General features: G+C 32.5%; 1 pseudogene across 1 annotated transcript in view; it reads right to left on the bottom strand.

Annotated features, from left to right (window-relative positions):
* The window catches only part of LOC149897942 (uncharacterized), a 54341-nt pseudogene extending 46968 nt beyond the window's left edge, over nt 1-7373 (bottom strand). Inside the window, exon 1 of the transcript XR_016458131.1 lies at nt 7191-7373. The product of XR_016458131.1 is annotated as an uncharacterized LOC149897942 (transcript). The remainder of the gene's footprint in view (nt 1-7190) is intronic.
* Between the last annotated feature and the right edge of the window lie 4819 nt (nt 7374-12192).

The raw sequence follows: 12192 nt of genomic DNA, 5'->3' as shown, positions 1-12192 counted from the left end.
TAATTGTACCAGCTTATGTAATTATCGGAAGCGTTATAACATTTGTACAAGGTGCGTACACCTATACCTACGCGTTTATCACGCAGATTTAGATAGATAGATAGATAGATAGATAACACGTTTATTCATAGAACACAAGAAAATATACATAATACAAACACAAAACATAAAATCAATTAAAAGACACAAAAAACACAGTATAAAAAAGAAACGGATACATTTAATGTGCACAGTGTTCTACGAACAGGCCTTGGCTCAGCATATATGTCAGGGTTGAAAAACCCCGACGCTGATATTCTGCCAATGCCTCTAGAGGGCAGAAAAATAAAAAAACTTAAATAAATAAACAAGTATAAATAATGTTAAATATATGGAGAGATAAAGGAAAAATAACGAAAACAATTTTAGTATATATAAAATATCAATAAATAGCAATAGGCAATATTAAAAATATAATCAGTCAGATGGTACACGATACTAATGGATCACGGCAGTAACAGAACTATGCAAAAGAGGAAAATAAATAAATAAAATAAAAACTATTGAAAATTATTATTAAATAGATTTTTGGATACCTAAAAGGTACTCCCGATAAACAGTTTTAAATCTTAATTTGCTACTAATGTTGCGCATGGGTGGAGGAATGTCGTTCCAACATTTTGTTGCAAAGTATTTGAAACTGCCGCGGAAAGCCATAGTTCTATGTTTTGGTATAGAGAAAATATTGGATCCGAGTCTTACTGGGTTAGAGATTCTTATTTTTATATATATATTCTATTAGATTTCTGCCTTAAATATTACACAGTTATGTATTTGTGTATATGTACATGTTTTCATGTTTTCATGTTTACATGTTTTCATTCATTTACGACGACCGACGGACCAACCCGCAAAGCGGGGGCAATCAACGAAAGTTCACAAATATACTATACTTGGGTATAATATATTTTTGAACTTTCGTCTTATTGTGGATAAGGTTAAATATATTTCACATCTGTTTACCGATCGACCTTTGGCAACATTTTGTCTATCGGTTATCGAACCCGAAATTAGATGGAGAAATATTGCAACGGATATTGAATTCATGATTTATGGCATTTCTTACATCACATATACTTTATAAGAAAAGATTATTTTAAACGAGCCGAATACTAGCTTTGTTAGCAGAATAAATAACTTGATCAATGGATTTTCTTAACCATAATTTCGCAAACGTTTTCTTTCTATAGATTTTTCTATTTGCTTTGAATTATTTTTATGGAGGAGGAGGTTCTATAAAGTAAAAACATTAACCTGCAAATACCGTTGCGATTAAAACGTAAAATTTTAACAACTATATATTTTATTCATGTACATTTTATTAATGGCCCACAGCTATTAACAATTTTCTAATAATTAACACTGTGATAATAACGATTATAGCCCATATATCATTGAAATAAGAACTAAATCTCTTTACACAATAAATCTCAACGGTTATCAATACAAGTTTTTGTGTGCCGTTGTACGATACATTACTATTTGCTATTGAACTTTGACTTTTGACTTTGTTACTATGCTGTATTGTGTTAGATGTATTTATTCGTTTAATGTGATTATAAAACATTTAATAATAACAATAAATCAATACATAAAGAGGCCGTTTGTACAAATAGGAAGACATACATATCTACTCTATTCGTAAAAATATTGTTGTGTATCATTATCAACAAATTTAACCTATGAACGTGTTACAAAATGGAGTTCATTTAAAAGTACAATACCTATTATTGTTGGTTTGATACAGTCTTTAGTTTACGGACATTCACATTTCACGACATAAGACACGGTATCTCTTCATCCATAGGTAATTTGAACATCTTGACGTAAAACATTATCTGATCACATCCGAAAATAAAAAATAATAAGCTAATTTGAATAACATAACAAAACATCCAACTAATTTAAAAGAAAAATCGCGGTTCAAATTATTTCGCTGAATGAATATAATGAATTAACCTTTGATATAAATCTCAAATTGCCCTTTTTCAAGTTATAAACAGGTATGCATTTGACCTCAATCCGAGGCACTAAGCACTAGGCAGGTATGAGGTCATCCGAGACGCCCTTCCTTTTATCTCGCATGAATCTAACGATATAGCCACTTGATTAACATATTCCCAAAGACATCTTGAAATATCGCATGGAAACTCTCATAAAACGTCGTAGAAGGAATAATGTAAAACTTTCAGCACTTTATCTTATAAATTTATTGGTGCCTTGCATGTGCACGGAATCTAAAACGAAACGTGAAAGATGAAAGCTCGTCTCGAGTTTTTAATTCACGTGAGCTCGAAAGAGATTTTATTTTTTGAGAAAGTCTTTAAACAAAACTTTCTTGGAAAGTTTAAAATTAATCTATATGTTGCTAAAGAATCTACCACTTCAGTATTTACTATTTACCTTTACGATCGCAATCTTAACGAACACTGTGTACTTAGCTGAAAGCCTTTCAACTTTAACTCTAATTCTTTCCTTGAAACGAGCGTCTCAACCCTGTATCTAAATTCGACTTTTTCAACACTGGACGTTCTACAAAAAATCAAAACGGTTTTTTAAATGATTTCTCCATTATACCCAATGTTCGTAAAGATGTACCAGAGAGGTCTGCTTACGTCGGTTCTGGCCACTTAATAATAGGCAGACAGCTTTTCACAGTCGTTTACGCTTTTAGGAATAAATGCACGAGCAAATGAGGGTCGTATAAGAGGGACTAACAGGCACTTCTGCTAGGATTTAGGTGGCATAATTTGATGTTTTATAAGAGAGACATCTGACGTGAGGCTTGAAGATTGTTTACAAACATACACATGAATACTTTCTCGTCTTGAAATATTTGCATTAAAAGCAGAGTGTTGTACAACTGTTTCTAATGTAAGAGTGCTTTTTGCTTACAATTTTCTGTGCATAAACGCGTTTCACGCAACTTCTTTGTTTGAATAATAAATCCAACACTAATCACATACGCATTGCAAATTCAACCCTATTACCTTGTGAAACACCTAGCCCGCTATATTATCCATAATCTAGCGAAACTTCGCAAACTACGGTCCATTCTAACAAAAGCATTAACTAGGTATATTCTCACACGACAGTTACCATAACGAGCACTAAATTGTATAACAACATAGTGTTGGACTTTGGCACACGTAGGTAACTGACTTCTCACAACTTATGTAGGTGGGTAGCTACTTATGCTGCATTTATAGATGGTGATTCATCTGATTTCAATGGACAAAAACGAGTCCGAAGCACGTGCGAGCGCCTAAAGGTAGACAAAGAAATTTTCACTCACTTCGAACTGATTTGAAAATGTTATTGTACCTAAATTCTAGATCTTTGCATATAATTTTTATATAGAGTTGGAATTCGTATTCTGAAAACACGACAGTCGTTTAGCTACGAAAAACTGCATCAATGTTTTAGTCATTTTGACGAAATTAGCGCATAATTTTTCTAACAAATGAAGAAATGCCAACCCTATACTTTTGTCTTTGATCAGTGCTGAAGATTAATTATACGACCTGATCTCTTTACTTTCCAGATGCTAGAAGTACAAGTTAACATGGTGTGAACAGCCCTGTCACCTTGTACCAAACAAATATTGGAGTGCCGCTAATCTATCAGCAAGAATTCAGAACTAAAAAGTAGCTTTGAAGTACCACTAATTACAACCACTGTTTGGCTCAAAGCCAGCAACTACACAATGAGAATTACCATTAAATACGAATCATGTACTTGCAAGCAAAAAAATATGTTCATAAAATTCATTTGCCCTTTTATTATGCGACCATATAGTTTAAAACTTCCATAAAATATGATCTAAATATAATAACAAATAAAACACGTGATTTTATTTTTAGAATTCTATTAATGATACTACCTATAAGCGGATAAACATATAGCTATTAGCTATTAAGCTTAATCGCACGTGGCAGACATACTTTGTAGCGAGATTCTTGACCATTATCGATTGCAATAATACAAAATACCGATAAAAGTATCAACAACGTAATTGTTGAATTTCTATTGCGATACTTACTTACTTACGTAAATTGAACAAAAAATTAAGAAAATGAGCAAGTGCAAAGATGCTACACTATTATTGTCTCCTGTCTGTATAAAAATTAAAAATACATTTTTTTGCGTATCAAGACAATATTTGTTACTAAAGTTATATATAGATTAACAACAACAAGCTTCAATAAAAATGTATGGTTTTCCACCAGTACTTATATCAAAAGAACAAAAATAAAATGCATAAAATAGTATCTATACATAGTGACGTCATATAATAAAGAAGTGGGTCGAATTGAACTCATAAGATTTAATGACGAACATACATCGTGACAGGTGGAGTTAATTAATAAAAACCTATCGACAGAATGCGAACGATGGCATGTTCAATTTTATGAGTGTTGAAATTCGGGCGAAATGAAAATATATTTCAGAATATTCAAAGTCAAAATTAAACCAGATTAGAAAGATGGAACCAAGTTCTGGGATAAGTTCTTGAAAGACTGAGGGAAATCTGCGGTTGTGTATTCCGAAAATTAAAAAAGAGTAAGTACATATTATTATATACATAGTTTTAAAATATACATTTAAAACAACTTTACGCCTTTGTTGCAACCTTGGAAAAAAAACAAAACGTCCATATCCTATTACAAGGGGAAGGGATTGATTAAAAACCTTGCTGACCCTGAGCAATCAACTATCTTCAAATCAAATTACATTATAACCAGTGTAAGGGTTTATCTTTGAAAGCGTAACAGGCACACGACTTCCGCATATAATATTCCTATGGATAATCAAAGATAGAAACAATATATGATATGATAACGTATCATAGCACAGCAGAACCGATGATCGCACTTACTGAGAATTTTAAGTCACGATTTTGCTTGATAACAAATGAACGATTTATACCCATTTTGTTTACAATACTAATTATTGTTATTGTAATTGTTTGTGCACTTTTCTTATTTACTTATACGGATGAAGGTGTAAGCTGATTAAGATATTTATCTAAGCTGGCATAGGTACCTATTACGATGCTTAGATCAAACGAGCAATGCTTATTCTAACCCCACTATGTCAAATTATTCTTAGCTTTCGTTGTTCATAGTGTGTTCGAAAAGATTCTTTTCAATGATCTAATACTGAACAACACTGAACACGAGTTTTTGTTTACACTAAAAGATCACGAAAGAATGCTCTTGCTCTAACTCTAGCTTTATTTTCGTTTGGTCTAAATGCACCGTTAAACACTGACATGAAACATTGCATTTATTGCATTTATTTCAAGAATAGACATATCAAAACTGTATAAAATGAAAATTAAATTAAAGCAATTTCACATGAACAAAGGCCGTAACTATTTATTATGTAATTTGCATTCAAAATTTCGTTCGTTGTAGTTGGGCTCAGTTTAATTAATGCTACTAATATTATACATACATTGGTATTTGAATAATGGTCTAGCAAAACCGTAAGAGCTTTATAAAAAGCGTAAGAGGGGAAGACCAATCACACGATGGAGTGATGATATCAAAAATCATGCAGGTGCCCTTGGGACTAGATTAGCTAAGAACAGGGATGAGTGGAAGAAATTGGAGGAGGCTTTTACCGCAAAAAGCGGTCCTTATTATATTTAATTATACTATTACAATTAGAAAGACTAATTAACTAACACTTAATTTAATATTTAAAAAATAGAATTGTTATAGAGAAATAAGAATAATGTTAATACTAACCACACTAACAACAAATAAAATTTGTAATTAGATATAAGTAAAGGAATTAATAAAAGCTTTATTTTATATTTTTTTTATTTATTTTCTAGCAAAACCGGCTGTGCGTATTTGGATGAAATTTGCTAAATTTAAATGTTCCTGTAAATGTTCTACATAAAAAAGCTGAAGCTTGCGGTAGTAAATCATATTGTTGTTCAAAAGAAATTGATTTCGTTTTGCTTTTAGGATAGACTTGTACTTGAATGCCCTGTAACGTAAGGTTTTGGAGCACAATTTTGCTCCCTTTTTCAATAGTTAGATCTTGTATTACATTACATTACGATACGTTATTTTGTCAACTACACCACGGTCAACCGTCAAATACACCAAAAATGTTTAATACAAACACAGATTAGATGTACGTTGACCAATCCATACACATTACACAATTACCAACACATGTATTGCTATCGTTATCAGTCGAGTAAAACACATTATTTTTTAATCAGCGAGTCTATCGTAACAGTTTAATTACAAACAAATATTAAAACTATTGGAAATTTAAGTTATTTAAACTTGGATCCGAACAGCTATATTTTACTTAACGTTGCGTTTTCCTGTCTGTAATCTTCTATTTATAAAATAGTGTAGCGTAGGTATGTATAACAACAATGATTTTATATAATAAAAGACAAATAGAAGATGAAAAAAATAGCAATTTGTAACACACTTTAACAATAAATTAACAGTTAAAGTTAAAGTTATTGCCAACAACAATGATACAAAATGAAACAACGAAATAAGTCGTCTTGAGACGCTAAAATGTTCGAATACGACATACAATCTATGTCACTGATTCTTTTAAACGGCAAATAGGTCAGTGGCCTTCATTGCCCTGACAGACGGAGACAAATTAAGTCCCTGATGGGACAGAACCCTTTTCTCGTGGAACTATTGTATTCCAGATCCCACTTAACATTATGAATGCGAAGGTCTGGCGATACGTCGATGTTTTGTGACTTCTTTTGTATGATATTTCCAAAATACTTAATGAATACCACCTACGTACGTACACCTACAGCATATAATACGGACCGTTCTCAAAAATTTTCCAAGATATATTTAGTCATAATTTAAATTTACCTAGGTACTCTTATAATTAAAAACTCACACAACCTTATTTTATATTAATGCTACTATTCTTATTGCAACAACGCCAAACAAAAAGATTATATGAGATTTGTTATTGGATAAGTAGGTAATTCGAAGAGAAGGGTAATATATGTTGATAGTTTTGTTGCGAATAACAACATTTTCCCTAATAACAACAAATAACTTAAAACTATAAGCAATTAATTGTATTGTATCTAATATAAGCTATCAGAATCATAGCAAAATGTAACAATGCAATCTTACTCAATATGAAATCGATGTCTTGTTTATTCTCATCTACTTCCCTTGGCATATTTATTACTCCACTCCTTTTCATAAGTTCACTTGTTTTCATTTATTTCATTGTTCCTTAACACAGAGTCCTTTTAACTATAACAAATCTGCCAATTTGGTTATATCACGCCAAGTCACGACGCTAACCTACCACCTCCCACAATACAATACAAAAAGCGCTCTATTGCCACTCATGACATATACCTAGTCCGTGTGAACCCAATGCACCTTATAAAACTGCGGATCGATTGTGCCAAGTGTCGTGAATGGCCTTTGTATCATATCGATTACCGTTACCGATATAATGTATAATGTTCTCAGGTTGCTGCTAACGTATACCTACTTCTATCATCTTTCGACCTTTGAACTGTCCTTGCGCACTTGTGAAACGCACTTTTTACAATCTATTCCGGACGAATCTTAATTCTGAAGAGACATAACAATGTATGGATGCAGTAAGAAAAAGTTACAAGAGATTTTATTGCTAACTTTTTAATGATTGCAAAAACTATAGTTGATAGTACAGGATAAAATGTTTTATCAAAATTAATGCTTATTAGGCGATAACGTTTCAAATAACAATGTGGATTTAATGAATGTACATATTAGCAAATACATATAGATAATAAGAACAGCATAACTTATTGGAATTAAATAGCAAAAAACCGAATAACCTCAAAATTAATTTCCATAAATTAAATAACCAATAGATTAAAATTTACTTTAAGTGTCAACGCAAAAACCTTGGAAGTGCCAAAGCCATTAAAAATAGGCATAGTAAGTCGAAATGTGAATAGATTTGGCAAACAAATGGGATCACTCCGGGGCTAAAGTGGCTTATCCTTTACATTAGTTTTTGGCAAGCCTAGAATTTAAAAACAGGCCGTTATTTTTGCTGATAAAATGTGGGCATAAAACGCTCCTAAAATGCGCAGCAGATTGAGATAAAAAGTTTATGGCTGTGAAATAAACCAGTATTTCCATACTTCCAATTATTCCTAAAGCTAGTAGTCTCCACTATTATGTAATTATTTTATTCTATAATAAATATATACATATTTTTAAATCTTATCATCACATCAAAAACAAGGTAGGTTATTGAAAATTAAACATTTTTGAGCATTCCAAAAACTTCATGAAAACCTATCAGCACCAGCTTGCATTCACATTGTATGTACGCCACAGGTTTAATTAGTGACGTCATACTGCAGCTTTGTAACTTTCGAGTCTCGGGTTTCACGGAAACGTCTATTAAGAGGGGTCAAGCCCAATCTAATTAGTCTGGGGCATGGTGAAACTAAATTAATCCTGATCGGAAAGCTCAATCCTGAATACGAAACAGTAGTTGAATTTATATCCGTGAATGCTTCAAAAAGGTATACTCGTTTAAATACAATATAACTATAATTTAAATTTTATATTAGGAAAGAAATCTATAAACAGGTACTATAAATTGAATAAATTTAAACAAAAAAAAAGTGCGGAAGATGCGAACACTAGAATCATTTTGATTCTGAGCCAAGTGAAATTATTCTGCGCACGCGACCGTGACTTTGATACTATCGCTTGACATTTTTTTGAAGTTTAATTTATACATTTTTTGCCAGTTCAAACTGACTCTCACATACTGGCCACTTCCTACACAGACAGACAAAACTTTTAGGTACTTCACAAAAGTATTTCTCGTCAAGTTATCACCATGCATCACTTACAACTAATTCATCTATCTACGAGTGATATGTTGCATTGTAATACAAATTCAAAGCACGTACCACTTTCATGCACTTGACAAAAAAGCGTCGTGCGTCACACGTACGTAAGTCGTAACACGTTTTGACGTCTGCCGATCGCATTCTTCTACTTATTATTAAATCTAGTTCCCAAGACCTATTTCTGTTTAGATCACCTAGCAATGATCGGAATGTAGTTTAGATTATGGCTACAATTGAAATACACGATATATTTTTTTTAATTATTCCTTTAATTTTCCCTGCCCAGAATAATGGAAAACCCTCAAAAAGACATCTTATAATTCTTACTAAGATGCTTTGATAAGACTTCCAATTTTCTTAAAATCTTTAAACGGCCGCCAGAACCATATTTTTATCTAAATTCTAAACCTATCCATAAAACTAGGCCTAGGTTAAATTTACTAGTGTTAATTGCATGGTTAGAATTAACTGACTAACGACTAGATACAGGGATATTATTCAATGTCAGATCACGTGAAGCACATCATGTCTAGTGACCATAAAATTTGCTTTGTCAACATTTAATTGTAAGGTAATTACATAGATACTACTACTATTACTGAATGATTATAGTAGTGTTTATGTTTGCAACTAGTTACTAGCTGTTGCCCGCAGCTTTACCCGCATGGTCATGAAGATAAATTGTCATGGTACATTATCTATACAGTATAAGTTATAACTTTCATCCATTTGGAGGTCCGAGTACAATATGGGGATCTTCAAGCGTAGAGTGATCAGGTACCTTCTAGGGAAGCGCGTTCCATCTTAGACCACATCTCAGCTTAACATCAGGCGAGATTGTGGTCAAGCGCTTCCCTATTACCAATAAAAAAAAGGTCGTATTTTAACAAAATCCTTACTTAGCTGATGACTACATCATAATGGCTATCAACATGCCAAATTTCAGCCCAATAGGATAGAGGATAAGTTTTGGACAAGTCACTTTTACGTTTTATAATTAAAAAGAGGACGTTTAATTAAATAGATACTGGGAAAATAATGCAGTCTTACTGTCCTGGTTACGAAGTAATTCTACAGAATTCACATGTTCTTGAAAGCTGACAAGAATAGCAATAGGCAATAGACCTTATCAGATCGAAGGACGTGAAAATGTCAAAGGACAAAGGGTTCAAATAACTTTTACGTGCACCTACAATCACGCTAGTTAGGTATAATTATTCTAATGCCTATAAATTAACTCCTTTTTGGCATAATGTGACAAAACTAGTAGTAGAATAAGTAACGATATCCATTGGACAAATCGTATTCGTTAGATACATTAAAGAACTTTCATTTTCGCGTAATTTAAAAACTACTAATCGCCCTCCATCTTAGGCCACATCTTCGCTTACCAATTACCACCAGGAGAGATAGTGGTCAAGCGTTTCCCTATAGTCCTTAAAAAACTACTAATAGATCTTCTACACCTTATATCTTCGAAGGAAATCGCGTAAAACAATATGTTAAAATGGCCATTAAACTTTGAACGCGACTCGCGGGTCAATCAGTACTGAAATAGGCTAAAGAATTCTTGATGACTCAACGAACAGTCTGAGAAAGGTTTGGTTATTTATTATTTACAACGGAGATAAAGCTTTGAGCAAACAAATCCATTTTGTAGAACACTTTGCTATAGGTATTTTTTGCATACATTTATTATGCATCGAGTTTTTATTGAGTTTCATCGAGTTTTGTCGTATTATTAGAAATATTATGTTGTGTACACTCACACTTCTGTTAGTTTGGTAAAACACAGATTAAATGAGCATGATTTTGGAAAGAAAGAAACAAATTACAAAGTCTGATGAAAGTAATCTACTTATTTGTATTTAAACAGAAGCACATATACAAAGGATAGACACGGAAGTATAATCCCATTTGAGCCAAACCACACCCAATAACCGGTACTAGAGAAACGACTTACGACGCCCTGCCTTTTATCTAGATCAGTATTTCGTGATTATCGACTCTCTGATTAGTCTACGGACTACACGATAAAGCGAATTTATTGAAAGTGTTTCTGTGTGTTTGGGAATTGCTGTAATTTCCAGGATTAATTCCTTAATTTAAAGAGCAAATAGTGATAATATAGTTAATGGAATGGTATTTGAAACAGAACCATTTATAAGGTCCGAACGTCTGAGCAAACATTTGCAATAGGTAATAATATCAACATAATGAACTACTTTATTAATTTGTTATCTTTACCTCACGTGTGATTTTGCACGTTTTAAAGAAAGCAGCGATAAGACTCTTTTTTTTTGAGAATAATATAGAAGTAATAGCACAGTGTGCAGTTAAAAATGTCTTTGATTATGTTTAACTGCTATCAGGATATACATATAGCTTCTTTTATACGAGCGTTCATGCTTGGGAGCTCTCCTTAATCAAATCCTATTATGTTAAATATTATACGCGAAAGTTTATAAGAATATTTTGAATATGGATGAAGGTTAGACTCTTTAAAAAAGCACTGAACAGATTTGGCAATGATGAAGCTTATGAACCAGAATAAAACAATAGCTATAGAAATGCTTTTGCGGGTTCGTCCGTAGCTTTGGTGAGAACTCGCACACATAACCTATAGGATTGCTTGGTTTTGCTGGTATAGTGAAACCGCGAGACACAGCTAGTTGTTCAATATCTTTGTCATAACCAATAAATAAAATGGAACGTATACCTACCTTATCACGGGCACTCAGTTATTGTTTACACAGTAAACAGCTTAAAAGCCGAATACGCAATGTTTACTCGGAAACTCGATTCATCTATCTATCAAAGGAAGTAATGGCTGTCCATTACAATCGTATTTTATCTATATTATTATATTACGAACGCAATATGTATGTAGTTTATTGACGACTGACGCTGACAGTATTTTCTCTAATGTGCAAGCATAATTAATATTAAAAAAAACTATATTGTGCTGTCAGATTACGATCGAATAAACTGTTAACTATTCCATCTTTCTATTCAATTTTGTTTCCAAGTAATATTAAACATATGGGTCAGAAATTTCACAGCCGAATATTTCTAGTATGATATTACACTTAGATGGAAACATTCGTGACCATGTTGTGTAGAAGACGTCAGTAACAGCTGGTTATATAATTAATAATAGTTTCAACACTAAGACAGTAATATCCTTTAAATCCAAAACTTCCTGAATCGCTGCATACTCTCTTTTTTTCATTTCATTCTTTTATACACTGGTAAATTGC

Source organism: Colias eurytheme, chromosome 24 (genome assembly GCF_061535395.1).
Source record: "Colias eurytheme isolate Ceu_HAF_F1 chromosome 24, ilColEury1 Martin Lab GWU primary, whole genome shotgun sequence".
In the NCBI taxonomy this organism is placed as follows: Eukaryota; Metazoa; Arthropoda; class Insecta; order Lepidoptera; family Pieridae; genus Colias; species Colias eurytheme.
This window is presented reverse-complemented; position numbering and strand designations above follow the sequence as displayed.